The 26250-nt window shown below is 38.6% G+C and overlaps 1 long non-coding RNA gene across 1 annotated transcript in view; it reads right to left on the minus strand.

The window, feature by feature from the left end:
* Window positions 1–2420: 2420 nt before the first annotated feature.
* Window positions 2421–26250, minus strand: part of LOC123480275 (uncharacterized) — a 49620-nt gene continuing 25790 nt past the window's right edge. Inside the window, exon 5 of the long non-coding RNA XR_006656195.2 lies at window positions 2421–12095. This is a non-coding gene — a long non-coding RNA (uncharacterized lncRNA). The remainder of the gene's footprint in view (window positions 12096–26250) is intronic.

Genomic DNA, 26250 nt, shown 5'->3' on the forward strand with positions numbered 1-26250 from the left:
ACGGTTGACCCTTGAACATGGGACTTAGGGCCACTGGCCCCTTAAGTAGTCAAAAATTCTCATAGAAATTTTCTGCCCAGAAACTTCCCTACAGTTGGCACTCATACCCACAGGATTTGCTCCTGCAGATTCACCAACAGCACGTCAAAAACAGTATTTTCGATCTGTAGCGGGCAATCCTTGGAAGTGGAGGGCCGACTGTACTAACAGCCTACCGTTGACTAGAAGCCTTCCAGACAACCCAAACAGTCAGTGGACACACGTTTTGTATTTTATGTGTATTATATACTGTATTCTTACAACCAAGTAAGCTCGAGAAAACGTTATTAAGAAACTCCTAAGAAAGAGAAAATACATTTACTGTATTTGTTGAAAGAAATTCATATATAAGTGGACCTATGTACAGTTCAAACCCCTGTTGTTCAAAGGTCAACTGTATTTGTAAAAGCACATTTCTCTTCCATGGGAAGACATGATGCCTAGGGGGCCGTGAGTTCTCAGAAGGCCATGAGTAAACTTCTGTTTTCCCTGTATCATAATAGCACCACAGAGAATGAAATATCTCTGATTACATGAAATTGCCTGGCCTAGTAGGAAGACTACTAGACTAGAAGTCAAAAGCTCTGGGTTCTGGGGCCCATTTTGCCATTAACTGTCTGTTCATTTGCTATATGACTGTGGTTGAGCAGTTTATCTTTTCTGAAGCCTTAGTTTCTTCAGCTGCTCAGTGAGAACCTCGACAATACGCATCCCTGAGCTGCACAGCATTCGAACAATTTATGACTATGTGGAATTTTAATTAAATTTCTAAAATCAACTCTTTAATATAAAGTCATAAATAAAATATTAACCCTTGGCTAAAGTTTCCTAGAGACATACAGTGAAATTAGGTATGTTGCATTAAATTGTCTCAAAGCATGTGAATGGCACATTCACAAATCAAAAAGTTCGTATGTACAGAGTTGTTTTTAAAAGAATGTGCCAATTAGGTAAATGAGGTAAGTCCCTCTGGGGGCTCTGGAATCTTTACCCTCTGATAAAATAACAGTTTTGAATAGGTGAACCAATTACTGAGATTCTTGGGGTAAGAAATGAAATAAATGTCATAATGTGATATCATCGCTTTCCCATAATCCAAATGTCTTCTTAAAATGTCTTTAATTAACTGTACAGAGAGAACCTTTAGGTTGAAAAGATCTAGTTTCTTTCACATTTTTAACTGGAGCCATGACAACAGAGTGGCTTGATGTCAATCAGCAGTCCTCACAATGGGAATGCTATTCACAGTCCCAGGTAGAAGGGAGGCGATGACAGCATATGGCCGTAACAGAACACAAGCTCATCTTGAGATCGTGCACTAGAGTACAATGAACTCTGTGATGAGATTCTAAGGCACATCCAAGCCTCCTGTCATTAACCTACACAGCACAGTAGTTGATCCTTTTGTTAAGTATGTTATTAGACCATATGCATTTTTTTTCTCTTAGTTCAAAAAAACTAAAACTAAAAACTGTAAAGGTAGGCTTGATTTTTCTCAGAATCAGAGCCCAGTTTTGACTCAGCCTTTCTCTATGCACATCCCTCTACCATCTCTGCCTCAGCATCGTCCTCTATAAGATAAGGAAAGCAACAGTCCAGGTTCTGGTACTCTGTGTGTCAGAAGCTTTTTTGGCTTTTTAAGATCTTCTGTTTCTTCCATGTAAATTACTATGACTGCCTGTGACCCTGGAGATACACAGGTCATATTGTCTCCTAATTCATCTCATTTTTAGAAGTCTCATTACAGAGCCCCTAGTACAAAAATATTGTTTTAGCCCCAAATCACTGTCTGGGAGTTAGGCAGAGTATTCTCAGGCTAAGACCCTGGGATCCTGAACAAGAAGCCACAGCTATGCAAAGTATGTAAAGTTCAGACACAGACAGTTTGGGGGAGGTGGACTGATGCTTTTTGGTATTTGCAAAATATATAATAGGTAGCAAATTGTTACATGATTAAGTGCCTTATTGCATTTGATATGAACAAAAGTTGTAAACATTAGCTTTTATCACCAATATAATAGAGACTCTAAAATGCAATTAACACAAATGACCACATCTCCATTCAAGTCCTGAGGCAGACTTTTAGAGGAAACTTTAAAATAATCGAAATACCATGTTGAAGATGCTGAGCGAATACCGATATATCATTGGCTGCTAAAGCGGTGAAGCTTTCTCAAGCTATAGAAGAGGCATCCATACACCTGAGACTTTCATTTAGATCGGAGCATGGCCCCCTACATTTGATGGCCATTTCTACAGGGCCCAGACCAGGGCTGCAGGACCACGGTGTCTGTAGGCATGTGAAGATACAGAAGGGAAGAAAAGAGAGCCAGAATCAGAAAGACAAGTGATGTTTATTTTCTCCTTCATTTGTCTGAATGTATGGTTTATGTAGAATTCATGCCAGAACGTCAAAAACTCAAATCCTAAAACAATTCTGGAACATAATAGAGATTCTGCATGATTTGTTTAAGGGAGCTGTGGCTCAATGACAGACTTTTTATTCATGACAATAATTCAGCTTACATTAAATCCTGGATTTTGACACTTTCTTTTCAACTCTCCCCCCACACACACATTTTCTGAGTTCAATGGATATTGCGCATATATTTTATTAAGAGTTATGTAATTTAGGTAATTATAAACATACATGAAATTGTCACCATAGATTATTCATATAAAAATAATAGCATAGGCTCTAACTTTTGATACTCTACATTCAAAAGACAAAGATTTGTTATTACACATTGAAAAGAAGTTTTTTGCAGAATCTAAAGAAAAATATTAAACAACTATTTAAAAATGTTGATATATTGATGTAAGTATAGAACTGCTTAGTATGGGCATGCTAAAAAGACAAAGACAATCTTATCACTCTGAAGTTATAGAGGCTGTAACAAGCCATACCTAGCAGGAAGATGGTTGGATGTAGTAAAAGTGAACCCTTGGGAAAAGAATAATTCTAATAATATTTGACATTTAATTATGACTCGCTACATGCTAGGCAACACTCTGACCACTCCACATTCAATCCTCACAAGGAAACCTGTAAGTTAGATGCTGTTCTTATCCCCATTTCACCAGTGAGGAAACTAAGGCAACAGAAATGTGAAGCAACTTGACCAAGGCCCCACAGGTGCTAGACTGGGGAGCCAGGCTGCAAATTCAGGCGGTTTGGCTCCCGAGTTCTTGCACCTGAGTCCATTACCTATCCTTTCGTTTCTTCCTTCATTCTTCCCTCTTCCACCGGACCCCAAATTCCCACTACAAATCCATGGCAGATTTCCCACTTGGGTCTACACAACTCCTCAAATTATTATGAAAACAACAGATTACAACATATAAGGAAGAAAATACAACATTTCTAATGACATGTTTATACTAGTGAGAACTATTCATATCACATCCTATTGAGTTTTAAAGAAAATTAAAAGACAGCACAAGAGTTGAAAAGTTGGCTCATACTAAAGAAACAGGGACTAGAAAAAAACATACAAATGTGTAAATCAACATGTGGCGCCCAGGTATGAGTGTGAGCCACAAAGAGTGCGTTAAATGGGGCTGTATAAGAAGGTGAGCAGATCAATCAATCATATCATTATACTGATGACATTGAGTGTACATCAAGCACCCATGATATACAATCAGGCTTTCTGGAGGAAGTTTAGAAACATCTCATTTTTATAATTCTGAAAACCCACTATTATTATTTTCACTTTACAGATGAGAAAACTGAGCCCCACAGAGATTAAATAACTTCCTCCAGTTCAAAAAACTGATGTCTGAGGCAAGATTCACACCTTGCTCTCTTTCACTCTAATGCTTATGCTTTTGAAATTATATTCACAATACGACAGGGCAAGTTCAAAGCATCATCTAAATGAAAAAAGATCAATAGGGAGGTCTGGGAAGTAGGGTCACAACCCAGGCATCTAAGTCAATAAGAATGGCACTGGAAGGCAGCATTGGGATCATGGGCTCACACATCCGAGGCTGCTTGCTCTTTGGTTGTGGGCATCAGTCCTATGCCCGCTGGACGTAAATGCCATCTCTGATGGGAATCAGAGTTGTCTGGATCATCTCAGAGACAAACAAATAAAATTAGCTGCTGCAAAGCCTTTTGGGAATTTGATCAGAGTATAAGTAAACACACAAACTTATAGCATGAGTCCTGATAAAGTCTGAAAACAAGGGAACTTGGAATATCTAAGAGAAATGACCAATATGTAAATAAGAAGCCAATCAAATAGAGGCAAACTGTAGGATAGAGCCATACCTGTGATGGAATAAGTATGATGGGTCCACAGACAAAAAGATGGTGAATTCTAGACATTAAGAAATGTTGATGAGATGGAAGAACCACCTGTTTTATGTAAAGCTCCAAATAACCAGATCACAGTGGACAGCAACTCAAATAATGCCTTCATAAAACAGAGTATTATTGAGAATAACTCAATTCGCAGAGAGCTTAAGGCGGCCAGTACTAGATAGCCTGTCAGGGAAAATAGAAGGATAATTACAGAAAAGAATCATATCCTCTGAAAAACAAAAATTAATCAAACTAAGTTTGTGAAGTCTATCTTACAGACACATTGTCTGGACTCATGCTCTCAAAAATACTGCTTTTGATTTTATGCCAATTTATTCAGCTAATTTAATGGGTTTATCCTGTTACTTCCAAACTGCATATATTCTGTGACTCATAACATTTTAGAACCTTTCTAGTTTCTTAAAAAGTCGTAAGAAATTCATAATCACAGAACACAGAATCATTTCCCCACAATTTACCCACAATTTAACAATGATGTAATGGTTTCTGTGTCGGTTGTAGAAAAATCGGCCTTTGGCAATCACATTGAAAAATCTGAGTAACTCCAATCAACTTGAACTAATTCTTGATCAAACACAAATGATAAGCAAATTTCATTGAATAGCAGTGAGATTAAATTGTAACACTTTATCAAACAATAAACATTTTTAATGTTTTAAAATTTCTCAAATAGTTTTGCATATACAGAAAAGTTGAAGATAGTACAGAGAGTTCCCAGTATCCTCTATTATTCACATATTACATTTGTCACAATAAATAATTGATGTAGTATTAACTAAAGTTCGTAGTCAGATTTCCTTAATTTTTACCTAATGGCCTTTATCTGTTCCAGAATCTCATCCAGGACACCCCATTACATTTACATGTTATGTATTTTTAGGTATCTCTTGGGTATGAGTTTCTCAGACTTTTCTTGTTGTTGATGATCCGACAATTTAAGGAGCACTGCTCAGGCATCGTGTAGAGTGTCCTTCCGTGTTAGCTGGTCAATATTTTCCTTGTGGTTTGACCAGGTTTACAGGTTTGGAGGAAGAAAACCACAGACATGAAGTGCCATTCCATTCTCATCACATTGTATCATGGGGACATAGCATCAACACGCTTTGTACTGTTGATGAGAAATGTGCCCGCCTGGCTGTGGTAGTGCCTGACACATTTCCCCACTGTGAAGTTACTCTTCCTCCCCACCGCCACCCAATTCCCCATGCCGTGCTCTTTGAAAGGAAGTCACCATGTGCAGCCCACACAGAGGAGTGGGAAATTAGCACGTACAACCTACTTGTGGACAGAATATCTCCATAAATTATTTGGAATTCTTCTGCAGAGCAAAACTGTCATCTCTTACCCTTTTATTTAATCATTTTTTCTACGCAGATAGATTCATGGATATTTATGTTACATTTCGGGCTATAATCCAATACTACCACAATAAAGACATTTTGAAAGAAGATTTATTCAAATTCACTGGCCGAAACAGGCCTGCACCTTTTGCCTCCTGGCCAAAGAGCTTATGGGTGGAGCAAAATGCTTGGCTGTCATGTACACCTTGAAGATTAAGATGCTGAGGATGATCAGGAAGACACTTTACAGAGACAATGACAGAGAAAATGGGGGCATACCCTCTTGGTCCAGGGGACTGTCCCCTTTATTTCTGATATAGCCATAATAAAATTCAACATACAGTCAGTGGCTTCAAACTCAAAAGTGGCTTCATTACTGAAATTCTTAAGGCAGATGCTGGGTTAATACCTCACTCTATTAGAAACAGTTTTAATGATGTCAGAAAGTACCACATGATCTGATATACTAATGACATGTATTTCAGGTACTGTGGAAAACATTTGCTCTTATAAAATTGTTTACAAAATAGTGTAATACTTGGAAGTACAGGAATATAATTGGGAGTTATAGGATTATATATTATAATGATATATATAATATATCATTCATTAGCACAAAGTAACTTTAGGCATAAAATGCACAAGACTCCAAAATAAAGAAAAAGTACATGCAAGCAGTGTGACAGAAAGATGCAGAATGCAGTGCTGACTGGATGGACATAAAGACAATAAAAAGGTTTTATTCACTCATTCTACAAATATTTACACTGCACCTGCTGTCAGCCAGCAACCATGATAAAATCTGGGCATATTATACTTATACTGACTAAAAACAGTTACAGATTTTTCTCGCATGGGTTCTTTTGGGAAGACAGACAATCAATTAATGGCACTTTGAAACTTGCGCTGGTAAAGGGTAACTCAGCGGGCCTGGGTGCTCAAAGCTTGCTTGTTCACAAACACTCAGGAATGGCCCTTGCTTGGCACCTGGGAAATGACCTTGTGAGTCCTTGGAGCATCCCATCAGAGAAAAGTGTCTTTGTATGCCTGAGGCCTTGGGCCACACCAGAGAGTTGGTGCTACCAATGGTCTTTATGGGAAACACCTATTTTTGTATGCCCAAGGCTTTGTATGCCCAAGGCTTTGGACCACACTAGAGGGCGGGAGGCTGAGTAGCTAAGGTGCTGCATGCCTACCTGACTGACCCCCAGTTAAAAACCCTGGACATCAAGGCTCAAGTTACCTTCCCTGGGTGGCAACACTCCACATAATTTGTCACCCATCTTTGTGGAGAGAATTAAGGGCTGTATGTGGGACTCCACTAGGAGAGGAAAACTGGAAGCTGATGCCTGGTCTCTCCTGGATTCCACCTACTCACCTTCTTTCTTTGCTAATTTAAATCAATATCCTTTCACTGTAATAACTATAACAATGAGCTTTCTTGAGTCTTGTGAGTTCTGGCAAATCACTGGGCCTGAGGATGTACCTGGAGACCCCAACATTAAACTATACTGAAAATTTGAGGCACTTCTCTGAAAGAGAAGAATATAGTTTATAGGGGTTACCTGAAGTAGACTAGGAGGTCAGGGAAGGCATTCCTGAAGAAGTGATGTTTGAGCTGAGATCCAAGGGATGCATAAGAACTTAGTAGTAAATGGGACAGGAGTGTGGAGAGCTTTCCAGAGGGGGACACACATACATAAAAGTCTCTGTTGGGGAGAGCAGAGTGAGTATATGTGTGCAGCTGGCGCACCCAGAGCACCGAGAGGCGGGATGGAAGGTGGGCCGGAGTCCTTGGAGGCTGGGGCTGGTAGACCAGGTGAAGGACGTGGATCATCATCCTAAGCGCAATGGGAAACCATTGAAAGGTTTGAAGCAAGGGGAGACCATCATGTTGGCCTTTTGAAATGAGAACGCTGGCAAGAGGGTGAAGAATTTACCGGAGGGGATGACTACCCTGATTGAACACAGGACAACCTCTTTTTATCACAGTCAAGATGGCTAGGGTGGTGGCAGTGCAAATGTTGAGAAATGGAAGGTTTTAATAGAAATTTAGTGGGTCAAGGTCAATGGGGCTTGGTGATAAAGTGGAAATGAGAGAAGAGAGGAATGATGGGGGCTGGGGTCTACTTTTCTGGCTTGTGCAGATGACAAGATGTTTGAGCTAATCACTGAGGCAGAAAACACTAGGAATGATCAGACTTTTCCCCTGGGGATGAAGCAGTGGGATACTATGCATGTGATCTTAGATACACTGACTTTGGCGTGTCCTTGAAGCTGAAAGTAGACATACTTATAGACAACTGAATATGTATTAAATTCATATTTCATTCACAAATTACAATTACAGATAAACATTGAAGAGGCAGCTACATTTGCCTGGCATTGCTTTAAGCACTTTACATATATAAATTCATTTTGTCTTCATAACAACTAGATGAGGCAGATATTATAATTATCCTCATTTAATATATGATGGAACTGTTAGAAGTTAAGCTGCTTGTGTAAGTCACACAGCTGGGAGTAAAACAGAATAGGGATTGGGAGGGTACCATATTTAATAACTGATTCATTGCAGAGAAGGTTGAGAAAGTATTGCCAGAAATATGAAGAAAAATACTGGCTCTGAAATACTCCAGAAGCCAAGAGGAGTTATTATGTAAAAAGAGGACAAATTTTTTAAATGCTATTAGGAAGTTTTCTAAGAAGAGGACTACGGGATTCACAACAGAAGTTCACTTAAACTTGGGAAAGCTGTTTTGATAAGGTAGTGAAGATCAAAGGTGAACTAGAGAGGAGTGATTGCGAGGCAAGGAAATGAAGAGAGAGAAACGTTTTTAACAAAATAGGCTGTAATGGGGAGGAGAGAAAGGGTTACCTGCAGGGCATGTGGAGTCAAGAAAGGATCGTGTGTGCGTGTGCATGTGGGAGATGGGGAACTCGAGTTTTAAAGTCCATGGAAAGAGTCCAGCTGAGAGGGTGTAATTAATAATACATAGTAGAAAAAGGTACATTGGTAGTGTAAGCCTCTTCACCTGTCAGGGTGAGACTGTGTGAATTAAACAGTATTCTCACATATATTCAGGCAGAGCCAGGGAGCAAAATGATACTCTTCATAATATATGTCGTAGAAACTAATAATATATCTGGCCTTGCCTGCTTCTCCGGTTTGCTGCCATCCCATTCTCACACTGGTTTTCTTATCTTCCTCTAGCTACCTCTGCCTTCTTTCCTAACTCAACTGGTCATGTTCCTCTCACTTCGGATACACACACAAGCTGTTCCTTTGACTGACAATGGCCTACCCTCCGCCCAGTGCCTCACTTCTTCATCCAGTTTCTAGCCTGGTAAAGATGCTCAATAAATACTTGTTGGATGGCTGAACTGAGTTCACAACACTTACTGAAACAAAAAACCCTCTGAAATGATGATTTTGGATTTTATTTCAATGTGATTCTGGCTTTTGGTTACCAAATATTTTTGCCAATGTAAATTCAGATCACATTTAAAGTAGATGTTGGAGTGCACCAGGTGTCCTGGCTCTATATATGTAGCTCTGCTTTTAGATCCAGGCTGATATTCATCACCCCCACGAATACAGAAACATATACACCTGCCATCTTATTATCTTATCATAAAAGGAACATTTCCAAGCAGACCCAGGACTGTACTGAGAATGTTGATGAATTCTCTCGTACTAATCAAGCAACATAGAAGCCAAATTCCCATCGGAGTGTCACTCTGCTCATTTACAACGAGACGTGCAGCTGTCCATTCAATCAGACAGTCTTGTCAATCTAACCAATGGTTGTTTTCTTCCCAGACAAACTACGGCTAGGTTGTTGAACCTGATATAAAAATGTGGATGGGACTAGAAAACAGACCCATTGCCTCCAAGGGCTTGAGGTGGGAGTAGGAATTTTTTTCAAAGTGGTACAAAGATTTTGGGGTGTGGGAGGCAAGAAACTGTTCTATAACTTGATTCTTGATAGCTACATGACCCTGTTTGTTATGTGAGTACTTAGAAGACCTTAAAAAGTTTCTTTTATTGGTATGGAATAGGCTTGGTATAAGAGAGTCCCATAGCACGGTTGGGCTTTAGAGCCCCAGAATCTGGGTTCAAATCCCAGTTTATAACTAAACTTCTTGATAACAAGCAAATTACTAAGGATAACCTTTTAACTTGTCTAAGCTTTATTTTCCTGATCTGTAAAATACAGGTACTTCAAAAGTCATGGGCACCTCTAAAATCATTCTGAAGATTTACGGGAAAAGTGTAGACACACCGGGCACCTAACAGAGGCTCAACTGATCAGCACCGTAATGTTCACAACGGGTGACGACCGAGTCCTTCATTCAGGAATTCCTCCACCCGGCTGTGTTTAAATGGGCATAAACAACATTCGCCCTTGTGAGTTTCCTTACCTATACTTCCTTTGTCATAACTTGGTTAAATTTATACAGCCTTTCTCACAACAGGATACAAGACTCTAATTATGTTTCTGATTAGCAAATTATATTTTCCAGTCCTGCCTCTCACTTTTTTTCCCCCCAGAGGCTACCTTGATTAGAATCTAGAGGCTCTGTAATCTCTTAAGTCATATATTTATAGAAAAAAATTTTCTTAACTTTGACTCATATAAAAATCATAACCATTCTGAGGGGCTTTATTCAATTTAACTCTCAGCACACAATCTTGTATCCAAGTTATTGGGGTATACTTTCTCATCATGCCCGTGTGTGAACAACACAGTTTAAATTTCTTCGGAGAACTCATATGGGACCAGGTGGAAGGACGTTTGGACTGAGCTATAGGAATCAATACCCAAAAGAAAATACTCTTGCACAGATACTGCTTAGAAGCAAGCTTCAATCTATTAGGATTATCATTAATAAATCAGGACTCAACAGGGGCAGAAAAACAGATAACAGATCTATACAGGGCCTCTTCTGGAATGCAGATGTCCGGTTCAATCTGTAATATAATCAGCGGCATCAAAACGGCAGAAAAGATAAGACACTGAACACACTGAACGTTCATGGGACAGCGGTGAGCAGAAAGCGGGGAAGTACCAAAGTCTGTAAACGAGAGAGTCCGAGTGCAGCAGAGGGAGAGGTGGTCTCTATCCAGACGACTTGCTTGACTTTCAGAATGTAGAAAAGGTAACAACAACAAAACAACAGAATGCCCATCACCCAATTCATCTACCTAACAGGACACAAGAGTTAGTTCCTTTGATATTTTAATAGATTTTAGGATAAAAGAGATAAATACCAGAAAGAAAATTAACTCTTTCTATTCCTATTTTCATCTTGTTTCCTTTTTAGATTTTTCATGAAATCTGAATAAGAATCTCTATGCTTTCTTTACTCCGATATAGGGAGTGAAATCAAACAGTGAGGGCGGATTGCTAGACCCAAGGGTACACGACATTATAACTTAGCGCTGGCTTTATCGTATGCAGATACTATTTACCAGGTTGATTTAGGATAAAGCATCAGTATAGATTATTAAGTATCACAATTTTTCTAGAAAAGCATTTTGTAACTTCTAATGATGTAACACTTATGGTTCTCTGACAAAAACTCCATAAAAAGTAATTTAACTTCTCTGTGATCCAGTTTTCTCATTAGCAAAAGTGTTATTAAGATAGTAATAGGAGAAAAAATACATTTCCCTAGGACATGTCTTGTTAATAAATTACCTAAAAAATATTAGAAAAGAGAAAAAGATCCATCATTTTTATTGAAGCGTGCCAGTGTGAAATTTAAGGCACGGAGATATCAATCACTTTGGTCTGATCATTGTCATAACCATTAGCAAGAAGGGATAGGATCCCTGGGAAAGGGGAGTGGAAGAGATCTTCCCCTGTAGAATATGCAAAGCTGTTGCTGAAAGGTTTCAAAATACCCAATTTTCATCGAAAACTTAAGGAGGTCACCATCACACATCGACTACACCAAAGCTGCTATCAGCATACCCAGAATTTACCTTCCTTTTAAAAGATATATCAGAGAGAAACTATATTTTGTGCCTATCTTCGCTGTTCATCTTATTTTTTAGAATAAATCCAAGCCTCTCTCCTAATGCATAACGTGTAATATATATTACAACACATATTTCCTATGATGGGCATCTGTGCAGAATGCACCATGTGGGGAAATACAGAGATTACAACTATTAATCAGAAGAGTTGGAGTCTCTCTCAAACGCAGAATCAGAAGATTGACTTGTTTGTTTGATGCAGAATATGATCCAGGGTCTTTCATATCCTCACGCCCAGGTAAAGTTGAGAGGCTGTGGTTCTCAGAAAGCATGTCTGGAAGCACTGTGTTGGGCACTGAGGGAGCTCGGATAAGACAACTGGCCTCCAATTCCCAGTCCTCTGTTGTTGTTGGGTAGAGGAATAAAAAAGAAAGTTAAAAAACAGAGTTGATTTAACAATAGAGTTAAGGACAATGGACAAGCCATACTTAACTCCACCTGGGGCCAGGGAAAATTTCATTGACAGGCTAATGGCCAAGATGGATCTTGAAAAACAAATAAAAATCACCCATGTGGACCAGCAAGGGATCCACCACAAGGAGAGAAAATATCACGGTAACACATCTGGGGAATTGCAAAGGGTTCAAAGGGCTCTTATAAGGAAGGGAAATTCCATTGAAGGCTTTTATAATCCAAGTGACTTGAAATTTTACCTGTACAGGAGGAAGGAAATTATCTACTAATGAATACTCAGTGGTAGAGAGTGTGGTCTGAGCAGGTTTTTTGGTTTTGGATATATCAAAATATATTTTTGCAACTACTATGCAAGTTGGACCAGGGTGGTGAGAAGTAGGTGACAGAGAATCTTATTGGGACAAAATTGTGATAGACCAATTATATTTGTGAATCTGTGATGTATTTTATATTTGTAACTCTATTACTGAGAGAGTTTGGTATACAACTGAATGTAAAGGAGAAGATACAGGAAGATCTTTTAAGAATCTAGGTCAGTGTTGAGCATCTTTTCATATATCTGTTGGATATCTGTATGCCATCCACAGAAAACTGACTATTCAGGGAGTTTTTTCTGCCCATTTTCTAATTGGTGGTTATATTTTTGTTGTTGAATTGTATGAGTTCTTTACATATTTTGGATATCAACCCCTTATCAGGGATATTGTTTGCAAATACTTATTTGTAAAGATATACACATCCCTACATTCACCGCAGCATAATTCATAATAGCATGGACATGGAAACCTAAGCGTCCTCTGAAAAATGAGTGAATAAAGATGATATGGTAGATATATATAATAGGATACCACCCAGCCATAAAAGGGATGAAATATGCCACTGTGACAACACGCATGGATCTTGAGAGTGAAAGCAGTCAGCCAGAAAAGGGCAAGAACCGTATGGTTTCACTTATACATGGGATGTAAAACAAAAGGAACAGATGAACAAGACAAAGGAGAAACAAAACACTCATAGATACAGACAACAAAGCAGTGGTTACCAGAAGGGGAGAGGTGGACTGCAGGACAAAGAGGGTCAAGGGGGTCAAATATACAGGGATGGAAGGAGACTAGACTCAGGGCGGGGTGAGCACACAGTAAAGTGTACAGATACCATATTACAAAGTTGTACCCCTGAAATTGGTGTCACGTTGTTAACCAGGGCTGCCTCAATACATTTAATTAAAATTCGAAAAAAGAACTTAGGGAAGCGCGCTGCTGTTGCCTGAGAGGAAACACAGCACAGAAACAGCAGCGGTTTGGAGTGAGATGCCACAGAAGATGATGCTCATTCAAGAAGTGAGGGTTTAACCGTATTTTAGTCTTTGGCACCTTTGAAAATCACGTAAATGCTATGAATCTTTTTCTTGGACACACGCATATACCTAAACCTATGCCATCCATGCAGGGTACGATTTTAGGGCACTCACAGTTCACCATTGAGGATTTCATTTAAGAATCTCCTAACACTGAGTAAGTAAAGAAGAAAACTAAAGTGGAGACCCTGAGGGACACTGTCACTAAAAAGCTTGGCAAAGGAGAGTTAGGCAAAAGAAGTTAAGGATGAATAATAAGACAGTTAGATGGGAAGCCAGGAGAGAATGACATCATGGATTCAAGACAGTTACAGATTTCCAGAAGCAGGAACTAGGCAGCAATACCAAATGTTATTAGGAGGCTATGTGGAAGGAGACTTAAACCTAGGCCATTGGGGTTCATTGGCCTGCATATTTGCTGATCCAGAGCCAGATTCTTTTAATAAGTTGAAGAAACAAGAAAGAAAAATCAGAATCTCTTCAGACACACTTTCAAGAAAACAGGCAACTAGGAAGTTTGATTGAGTAACAGAGGTAAAACAACAGATTTATTTTACTCTTTATACATAGGTTAGGGGCAAAACTTGAGCATGCTTTTTGGTTGGAGGGAAGAAGCAGAGGAAGAGAAAGATTGAGATAAAGAAGAGAGGAGGAAAATTAATTCAGTACCTTCTTAAAATTAATCAGGTTAATTGAATGCAGGAATGTGACATTTTCTATGAGCTAGAACAGAAAGAAACAGATAGTAGATATGGTGGAGAGAGGAGCTGGAGGAAACCATGCTGAATCGCATGTATCTTCTTGACTATTCCAGGGAGAGGTCATGTGTGCTGAGAGGGTAGGTTATGTGGTTAATGGGGGAGGTGGGAAAGGCAGGCTCACATTAGAGATACCAGCACACTTTCTGGTTTTCACCACCCTATGTCAAATACTGAACACAACGCAGGGCACACAACAGAAGCTCAATAAATACACATTAAATGAATGACTGTAATCTGAAGAATTTAGGCACATCGCAAATTGTGGACCAGCTGACATATCAAAAGGAGAATCAAAGCTAGCCAGGGAGAAGTAAAAGGAATTCCAAATATTTTTAAGGTGTCCAAGAAAAGAAAGCCCAGAAGTGCTGTAATTTATTTATGGCCCTCATGCAGAGCTTGGGATGGCTTGCAGTGATGGTCGGAGAACAAGATATACAACCTTCTCAGGAGCTATTCAACTCCGCCACCCTCATACATCACTAGAAAACAGGTATTCGTTTAATGAATAAGTAATTACTGACAGTTGGCAGGTAAGACATGCAACTTACATACCCAACATCCAATACTCTTCAGGAGAGATGGACAACACAGAAAAATTAGTTAGTTACACCGTCAGCTGGCCACCCAGCTCTGAGACCACACAAAAGAAGAGCGGGTCCAGCAGACTTCTCTGCAGCATGCATTGGTCTAGGTGAGTGAGAGGGCTGGGTCACCTGCGCTTGGAATCCTACAGATGACATTCTCATGGGTAACACCAGGCCAGTCTAAAAACAAAAATCCCTCTCAGATCCAAACTAACAGCCACTGAACAATGGGGAAGAGAAGGCATATTATTAAATCTCTTATGATGAAAAGCTGTTGAACTGGATTCCCAGTGACTTGGGCACATGATGAGTTACAAATGCTGTGTTCAGGTGTCATTTGAATTCACGTTGTATCTTATAAATCACAGTATGTTCACTTGTCCTATTAAAACTGTATTCTACCTTACCAGGTCTGAATAATTTGTATAAAATTGATTGCTACAGTTCTCACTAGAAGCTCTAATTGCATTCCTGGTATAACTTAAAGTGATAACCTTATCTTAATTAGTAGCATGATGCAGAAATGCTTTTGAAAGCCTCTGAGAATTAACCTGCATTTTTAAACAGAAGCCCTGGGGCTCAAAAAAAAAACAACTTAAAAATATCCCTGTTGAATACGTGAGCCAATGTTAATTTATCAAAACTACAAAAGGAAATAATCACGTCGTGAGAGACTACGCAACGCAGCCAACACCTCCTCCAATCACGCAGTCTGCATTTCTCTTTGCAGAATCACACATGATGTAATTATAAGGCCTACATCTCCAGGGTGCCCATTGATCCTTGGCACCCACAGAAGCCTCTCTCTGGTTATTCTAATGAGACTCGCCCTCCCTAATAAGTGGAGCACTACAGTTGTGAAAATGAATAGACAAAGGGAATTAATCACCATAAAAGAACACCTCTGGTCCTCCCTGAGGTTCCACACCAGGCTCCTCCCCCAGTCAATCCTAGTTCAATAACTCTGGCTTTCCTCATCCATTCTAAGCTTCTAACATCCCCTTCTGGCCCACCCACATTTACAATGTCTGAGTGCAACTTAAGAAGAAAAGGGTTCCCGGTGGGAGAGGCTATACTCTGTGTGTGTGTTTTCCATGTTATCGCTCTGGTCAGGAGACGTACGCGGACTCACTGAGGATTAGCGTGTCTAACTGAGCATACCAGCACATATGAAAGTTAACATTTCTTCCACCTTAAACTATGTGATGGCAAGACAAAAACACTTTGCAGTAAGTCATCATTGCAAAAACCTAAAATAGATGTTAGAGTTTCTCCAAAAGAGTGATTACAAATCGAGGGGCCTTCTAACACTATGCAACTTTTCACATGGGGTGTGGCAAAAGTAGGTTTACAGTTGTTCATATGAAAGATAATACAATTAATAAATAGTAATAAAAGAATGAACTCTGTGTTTTGTATATTCACATCTATAAACCTACGTCTGCCATACCCTGTATATCCTCGAATGTCCAGCCAAAGAATTACATTAGGTAGATCTTCTAATCACCCCTATAACGAGAGCCACCTCCGGAAATGTCAAACACATGCTGCTTATAAGAGGACTACTGTTTCCAATCGGCCTCTGAGGTCTGTGATGTCTTTCTCTAAACTGGTACCACTCAGAGAATAATAGTCTTTCTGTAATACAACTTATCATTTCCTTATTTGAAAATGAGTATGGGTCAAAAAAATTTTTAATTATTTTCTCCTTACTAAAAGTGAAGGAACAGTTTTGTCTAGATATAGGAGGATAGAGCTAGTACAAAATATTATAGTAGGATATTATCATTAGTCTTAAATATAAAATTAGTGGAAAGCAAAGAGGTATAAACACTCCTAACATTCAGAACTGTGGTACACTGAAGTTCTATCCAGCTTAATTTATAATCATAGAAACAAATAAAATTAAACAGAGGAGAAAACAGGTGCGAACTAAGATTAGTTCAAAAACAACTTTAAAAAATTGTCAGTACCTTCTTTAATAGCATTCAACACTTTAAAAACGTCTACTATGTTCAAGGAGCCATGTGCTGGAATTGCTGCGAAGGTAAATTGCTCTTATAAAATAGTAAAGTATCCTTTTATGTTTAGCTTCTCTTCAACAAGATACGTCATTTCAGAGAAGTACTACTATGGGGTAAATATGGGTATATACCATATTATAAGTCCCATAAATATATATATATCACTGGGCACATTTACTCTTATTTAAAACTTATCTCTGGGCTTGAGGAAGGAGAATAAAGACTAAACACATACAAGCACTGTGAAAATTCAGCCTGAAAAACCCTATTGGAAAAGACATTTTAATCAACAGATATTTCAAATTGAGTGACCCCAAATCTGTTTAACAAGACTGTTTGTTCTAAAGAAGGAAAGCCTTCAGACAATTTAACTAGCTTTTAGTTTCACCGGTGTGACAACCACATACTGATAGCATCTTCAGGTTACAAACCCTGAGTCTTTTTACCATTGCAGTTATAGTCTCATTTACAACGTTAATGTGCTAAACAGGGGCTGCATAACAATCTTCAATTATTTTCAGACAGCCTATGTACCATTGCTGCTAATTCTAATGCCCAACAAGCATAATCATCATAACCTCTGCTGTGATTCCAACAAGGATTCTTCAGGCGCCTGATAAATGCATTAATCACCCCTGTGAAAGTCACTGCTTGCTTTTAACGAATGAAGATAATGTATGTTACTGGGATTATACCACTGCATGCAGAAACATTACAGAAAGATAGACCAGAATTTATGATTAAGCCTTTGGACAGCAGGGCACCATTTTAACCATAAAAATTACAATCTGCAAGGATAGTGGCCAATGCACAGGAACCATTAAAGACTTATAATTAGCATCAATCAAGGTGACACCACTGTTGACATCTTTATTACTTTAAATACACTAATCAAATACTTTTGCATTGAGATGGAAAGATTGATAGACAGCAAGACATCTCGATGTAGAACAATTTAAAACAATCTGTTCAAAAGGTAACAAAAAAAGTACTGGCATTAGTCAAAGGGGATCCAAATGCAGCTCTGAAATGGAAAAACTCAGAATGGACCTACTGGGTTGGCAGGGTTCTCATATGGATGCTTTATCACCAAGCCTTCCTGCAAATAAACCCGTATTTGTATGTCATTTCTGTGCAACCCACTGGACTGGCTTAAATTTGGATGGAAAAATATAGCTCAGGGTAATATAAGCTTTAGCCCTGGCTAAGTTGGTTGGAGTGTTGTCCCATATACCAATAGGTAATGGGTTCAATTCCCAGTATGGATGTGTACCAATCAATGTTCCCCCCCTCTCTTTCTCTCTCTCTCTCCTCTCTAGGCAAATCCTCAGGTGAGAATTAAAATAATAATAATAATAATAAAATGATAATTAATAATATAAGCTTGGCACTGATCTGTCAGGTAAATAAACATCTAAGCACTCAGCCCAGCATTTGCTCACTTTCTAGCCCTCTCCTTCCATGTGTGCATGGAAGTGAAAGATAAAGGGAGAGTTAAATTTGGTATTATTTACATAACTACAATAGGGCCTGTCAATACTATCTAATTGCATTAGTGCTCAAATGCATACCACACGAACACTAAAATATGCTACTTTATTATTACTGCTCATATAAATATTTCAGTGTTAATGAACAAGAAGCTGCTCAGTATCTCTGCCACCCCTTGATTCCATATGGCACTAACCTTAATGACTATAATTTTTTAAAAGGTGCTCTTCTCCAGTTTCTGGCTGTTCAATGTTCACAAACCGAATCCTTGAGGTTAAGAGCATAGACCACAAAGAAAGGATGTGAAGTAGTTTGCAGATAACAGTCTGGCTTGGCATCAATTCAGAATTATGGATGACAATTTGGCAAGGCATCTCCCAAGGGGACAACTTCATCTTTGCCAAATGAGATTATAATGGCAAAGAATTTCATTATGAAGATGACAACCCCAACAATCATTTGGCTCCAAAGTTCAACTTTATTTATAGGTTCCCTAATTGGTGTATCTACCACTAGGTTTGAAACGTATTTTAATTCTCTCTGAATTAGATGCTTGCTTCTTTAAAAACTTTTGTGTGTGTCCATCAAAAACTGCAGAGATGAGTCAATGAAAATTTCCCATTGTTTCTTTCCAAGCAATGAAGAAAGAACTGAGGAAAGAAGATTGGTGTCAGAGCTGAAACAATTGGAAAGAGACAATTACTCAAGATGCATTGCCCACAAGCCACTGAAAGAATAGCAGCTAACTCAAACCCAGTTCCTTTTTTAATTTCATGGTTAAAGGAGGAAGATTTTTCCAATATAGCATGATAGCCTTACAGAGGAAAAGCAATAAGAAAAAATGCTGCAATCGGGCTATTGAAAAATCTCACTAAATTAAGCCAGTATCTATCAAATCACTCTTTCTAAAACATTATTCTGCAATTTCTAAAAGGTTCCATACTCTGACCTTTTCTCAAATGATGATAGCAAACTCTTCTGGCTCTTACAAAAATAGTAGCTTATTTCATTTGAATAGGTTTTTAGCTTATCAGGTTATTTTACACACATTAATGTATGCATCAACCCCATGAGATAGATATGATTATTTCCACTGTACAGATGAGAACACAAACTAAAGGAAGTTCAGGGTTCTTCCAATAGACCCCTGGATGGGCAGTTTGCTGACTCAATATCCCCTTCACTGCACTGAGTTGCCTTCAAAAATTCCAGAACTTTATTAATTAAAGAGATAAACCAAAACTTATAGATAATTACCTATACATCACCATCTATAATTTTCACTCACCTATAATGTACACACATTCTGAAGAGTACTTTTAGCAAGAGAAAGCTGCTACGGAGAATGAGTAAAAAGCATAATGAACATGTGAGGATCCTAGTCTGAACATCAGTTTGCTTTGTTTAGAGATTGGTCATCTTTCTATCTTAATCCAAGATTTTGTTTTGCACTATTAAGAGTCATTTGATTCTCACTGACGCACAAGGACTAGGGAGGGTTGTGTAATACTGTATGAGGTTGACCTTACCACTCGTGGAAAAATTGCCAGCTAGACACAAAGTGTCAGCTCAGAATGACTCAGAGATGGGCTCAACAGTATCAAAGACCTTTATGTTGAGTCCTTAACAAAGGAGCTTAGTGTAAACAGGACTTTGGGGCTGGGAAATGACACAAGAAGAGGACAGTCACTTCCCAGTCAGAGGACATGGCTTTTGCCAAAATTTGCTGAAATGTGTACACAATACTTCCAAACAGACATGAATTAGAGAACACATATCAATATGTGCTATGTTCTAGATCCAGATGTGGAAATATTTGAGGCCTGGCAAACTCTCTTTCCTACCCACTTTAAATAGCAAAAACCTATTTTCACTTTTCAGTTAATATCATTTTTATATCAAAAAAGAAAAAAGATCACAATGTTGGAAGAGCTAAGTGGAAATGGGAGAACCAAAGGAAAAAAATAATTGCATGAAAACTACATAACAGATTTGTTTTTAAAAATTGTTTTAAACCTTCTCATCTAATAATAATGGCAGGAGTAGGCTCATTGTAAGCACATCCTAGGATCCAGGATGACAGAGGAGTGAGTGGAAACTACACTAACCTCCTCCCAGGGTCGTCTGGAATTATATCTAAATTGTGGAGAAATCATCTGGGATAAACAACTGAACAACAGTGGGAGCAAAGGTTTATAACCATAGACAAACAGAAGAAACAGCTTCACTACCACGTGACTGGTAGGGAGTGAGGAGGCGATGCAAGAGAGCTGGCAGGGCTCCCACAGGTGGCAGCTAAAGTGCTAGAGGGATATTTCAGGGGCCAGGGGGATCCCCCCGAGAAGTGTGGGGTCTAAACCCCAAACTGGGCTCCCCAGCCTATAGCATGGGAGCCTGATAAGTACCCAGATAACAACCAGCTGTGAAAAGCAGCAGAGCTTCTCTCTGCCAGGGACAGATAGCTCTTGACTCAGAGAGCTTCAAAGGGCCAATGCATAAATTTTCATTTGTAGCCAGTTACACTGGGCTCCAGCAAAGGGAGGGCGGAGAGGACTGGAGATAGATGAGGAGAGACTGACTGGCTTTGGGGAGAGAACTGTGACAGTAGCCACCAGGATCCCAGTGCTGAGTCATCCCCCAGACTGCAGGGGCCATCTTGCTTAGGCAGACCATCCCCATCAGAGTGTTATCAACCTGAGGAAAGCAGCTGCCCCGCCCATGGGAATTACTCTGCCCCACCCTGTGGTGTTTAGGCCTGACTGCTAATTACAGATTGGCTGGATTAACAATTGAAGGAGTTACCCACAGACTGTGGATCCCTGGAAATCTCAAACGGGGCTACCTGAGACCAGACTGGGACACTGCCTGACATCACCAGAGGTGGATCCAGAAAGAAAAAAAACAGTGCACCTGCACAACAGCGTACAAGATGCGATGGCAGAGTGACGAAGGACCCACCAAAGAACAACCCAACAAAATTCAAAACCCAATTATGTCCAGAGAGTCAACATAAATGGCATAAAGGGCATCCTAAGAGCATCAAGTTCAGGAGATCAAGGAGACTGCACCACTGAATCTCACAGGTCTCCTACCAGGGAAATTCATGCCACAAAAACAGAAAGTAAAAGCAGATCAATCTACGAAGCAGAAACAAACAAGAAGAGTCTCCCCTAGAGTAGGAAGACAAAGAAACAACCCTCAATCAAAAGGAAAGGAGGAATCGCCAGAAACAGTGCTAAATGAAATAGAGGTAAGTAAACTATCAGACATTGAGTTCAAAATAATGGTTATAAGGAAGCTCAATAGGATCAATGAGAACTATAGGGAAGCCACAAGGAACTTACTGCGAATTACATCAGCATGAAAAAGGACACAGAAACTATCAATAAGAGCCAGGAAGAAATGAAGAATACAATTTCTGAATTGAAGAACACAGTAGAAGGAAGTAAAATCAGACTAGATGAAGCAGAAGATTGAATCAGTGAGCTGGAGGACAAGGCAGAAAAAAAAATTCCCAGACACAACAACAAAATGAAAAGAAAGTCAAAAAGAATGACGAGAGTTTAAGGGAGCTGTGGGACAACATGAAACATAATACTACCCATATCATAGGAACACCAGAAGGAGAAGAAGAGGAGCAAGTACTAGAAAACCTATTTGAAAAAGTAATAACAGAAAACTTCCCTAACTTGATGAGAGACAAAATCATACTAGTCCAGGAAGCACAGAGTGTCCCAATCAACACTGATGCAAAGAGGCCCACTCCAAGAAACATCATAATAAAAATGGCAAAATTTAAAGACAAAGAGAGAATCCTAAGGCAACAAGAAAAAAACATCTAGTAACATACAAGTCTGCCCAGATAAGGCTAGCAGCTGATTACTCAGCAGAGATACTACAAGCCAGATGGTAATAGCAAGAAATATTCCAAGTAATGAAAAGCAAAGGCCTCCAACCAAGACTATCCTACCCAACAAGACTCTCATTTAAAGTGGAAAGCAAAATAAGGAGCTTCCTAAACCAAAATAAAAAGGCTAAAAGAACACATCTCCATCAAAACCTCATTGCAAGAGAAGAAAAAGAGGGAGAGGGAGGAAGGGGGGGGGAGAGAGAGAGGATCACAAGAACAAAGGGAAAAATGGCAATGAATAAGTACCTATCAAAATAACCTTAAATGTAAATGGATTTAATGCTCCAATCAAAAGACATAGAGTAGCTGAAAAGGTGAGAAAACATGACCCACATATATGCTGTCTACAACAGACCTACCTCAGAACAAAAGATCTACACAGACTTAAAAGTAAAGGAAAGGAAAAAAATATTCTAAGCAAACAGACCTGAAAAAAAAGGTGGGGTAGCAATAATTATATCAGCAAAGTAGATTTCAAAATGAAGTCCATAAATAAAGACAAAGGAGGACACTACATAATACTTAAGGGAACAATCCATTAAGAAGAAATAACCCTTGTAAACATATATGCACCCAACATAGAAGCACCAAAATATATAAGGAAAATATTGGAGGACTTTAAGAACGATTATCAACAGCAACACACTCATAGTAGATTCATAGTAGGGGATTTTAACAACCATTATCAAAAATGGATAGATCATCCAAGCAAAGAATCAACAAGGATATTGTGGCAATGAATGACACCCTAGATCAAATGACCTTAATTGATATATACAGACCCTTTCACCCCTAAGAAACAAAATATGCATTCTTTTCAAGTGCACATGGAACATTTTCAAAGATAGACCATATGGTAGGTCACAAAACAAGCCTCAACAAACTCAAGAAAATTGAAATTATAAAAAGCATTTTCATGGATCACAGTGATTTGAAACTAGAAACCAACCTCAAGGGAAAAACTCAAAAACATTCAAATTCATGGACACTGAATAACATCCTCTTAAATAATGAATGGGTTAACAATGAGATCAAGGAATAAATCTAAAAGTTTCTGGAAACAAATGAAAATGAACACACAACAGCCCAAACTTATGGGGCACAGCAAAGATGCTCCTGAGAGGGAACTTCATAGCAATACAGGCCTAACTAAAAAAGAAAAATTTCAAATAAGCAACCTAACCCTACATCTACAAGAAGTAGAAGAACAACAACAAAGCCCAGAGTGAGTAGAAGGAAGGAAATAATCAAGATCAGAACAGAATTAAATGACATAGAGACTAAAAGAATAACTCGAAGGATCAATAAATCGAGGAATTGGTTCTTTGAAAAGATAAACAAAATCAACTCATCAAGAGAAAAAAGCAATAGGACCTAAATAAATAAAATGAGAGAGAGAAAAAAAAGAGGATAAATGACAACCCATACCAAATACAAAGGATTGTCAGAAATTACTATGAACAACTGTATGCCAAGAAATTTGACAACCTTGGTGAAATGGACAAATTTCAAGAAACATATAATCTTCTACACCTGAATCAAGAAGAAGCACAAAGCTGGAATAGATCAATAACAATTAGTAAAACTGAAGCAGTAATCAAAAAACTCCCAGCACACCAAAGCCCTGAACCAGATGGCTTCACAGGAGAATTTTACCAAATATGTAGGGAAGAGATAACTCCTATCCAGCTCAAAGTATTCCAAAAATTTCAAGAAGAAGGAAGACTCCCAAACCTTCTTTATGAGGCCAGTATTATCCTAATTCTAATACCAGGTAAATATACAACAAGGAGAGAAAACTACAGGCCAATATCACTGATGCACATAAATGCTAAAATCCTCAACAAAATATTGGCAAACCAGATCCAGCAATATATTAAAAAGATTGTACACCACAATAAGTGGGATTCATCCCAGAGATGCAAGGATGGTATAATAGTCACAAATCAATAAACATAATACATCACATAAACAAAATGAAAGACAGAAATCACATGATCATATCAATAGACCCTGAAAAAGCATTTGATAAAGTACAGCACTCATTTATGATAAAAACACTCAGCAAAGTAGGAATAGAGGGAGCATGCCTCAACATAATAAAGGCCATATACAAGAATCCTATAGCCAACAACACACTCAACAGGCAAAAACTAAAAGCTTTCCCTCTAAGATCAGGAACAAGACAAGTATATCCATTTTCACCATTTTTATTCAACATAGTATTGGAAGTTCTAGTCACAGCAATCAGACAAGAAAAAGAAATAAAACGCATCTGAACTGGAAAGGAGGAAGTAAAACTGTCATTGTTTGCAGATGACACAATAGCATATATAGAAAACCAAAAAACTACTCCACCTAACAACTACTCAAACTAATAAGTGAATTTAGCAAAATAGCAGAATACAAAGTCAATATTCAGAAATCAAAGACATTTTTGTACACCAACAATGAAATATCAGAAACAGAAACGAGGAACAAAATCCCATATACTATAGCAACAAGAAAAATAAACTACTTAGGAATAAACTTAACCATGGATGTAAAAGACCTGTACTTGGAAAACTATGAAACATTGAAGAAAGAAATTAAAGAAGACACAAACAAATGGAAGCAGAAACCGTGTTCATGGATTGGAAGAATCAACATCATTAAAGTGTCTATACTACCCAAAGCATTCTATAAATTCAACACAATCCCTATTAAAATACCAGTGACCTATTTCACAGATTTAGAATATTTCAAAAATGTTTATGGAACCAAAATTACCCTCGAAAGCTGCAGAAATCTTGAGAAAGAAGTACAAAGCTAGAGGTATCACAATACCTGATATCAAACTATACTATGAGGCCACTGTAATCAAAAGAGTCTGATACTGTCATAAGAACAGACACATAGATCAATGGAACAGAAAAGAGATCCCAGAAATAAACTCATGTCTCTACGGCAATTAATATTCGACAAAGGGGACACAAGCATAAAATGGAGTAAAACTAGCCTCTTCAACAAATGATGCATGCAAAACAATGAAAGTATACCAGCAACTTACACCATATACCAGAATAAGCTCGAAGTGGATAAAAGACTTAAACATAAGCTGTGATACCATAAAATTCCTAGTGAAAAACGTAAGCAGTAAAATTTCAGGTGTGCACACTGCAATATTTTTGCTGATACATCCTCTAGGGCAAGGGAAATAAAGGAAAGAATAAACAAATGGGACTACATCAAATTAAAAAGCTTCTGCACAGTTAAAGAAAACATCAGCAGAATGAAAAGGGAACCAACCACATGGGAAAACATATTTGCCAATGATACCTCAGACAAGAATTTGACCTCCAAAATATATGAAGAATTCATACAACTAACTGCCAGGAAAACAAATAACTCAAATTAAAAAATGGGCAGAGGACCTGAACAGGCACCTCTCCAAAGAGGACATAGAGAGGGCCTTATAGGCATATGAAAGGATGCTCAACATCACTAGCCATCAGAGAGATGCAAATTAAAACCACAATGAGATAGACCTCACACCACACTGGTAGAATGGCCATCATTAACAAATCAACAAACAACAAGTGCTGGTGAGACTGTGCAGAAAGGGGAACCCTAGTGCACTGTTGGTGAGAATGCAGATTGGTGCAGCCACTTCCAAAAAACAGTATGGAATTTCCTCAAAAAACTAAAAATGGAACTGCCTTTTGATCTATTGATTCCACTGCTGGGATTATACCCTAAGAATCCTGAAACACCAGTTGACAAGAACCTATGCACCCCTATGTTCATAGCAGAGCTATTTACAACAGCCAAGTGCTGTAAACAGTGTAAGTGCCCATCAGCAAATGAGTGGATCAAAAAACGGTGGTACATTTACACAACAGAATGCTATGTAGCAGAAAGAAGGAACTCCTACCCTTCATGACAGCATGGATGGATCTGGAGAATATTGTGCTA

Source organism: Desmodus rotundus, chromosome 3 (genome assembly GCF_022682495.2).
Source record: "Desmodus rotundus isolate HL8 chromosome 3, HLdesRot8A.1, whole genome shotgun sequence".
Classification (NCBI taxonomy): Eukaryota; Metazoa; Chordata; class Mammalia; order Chiroptera; family Phyllostomidae; genus Desmodus; species Desmodus rotundus.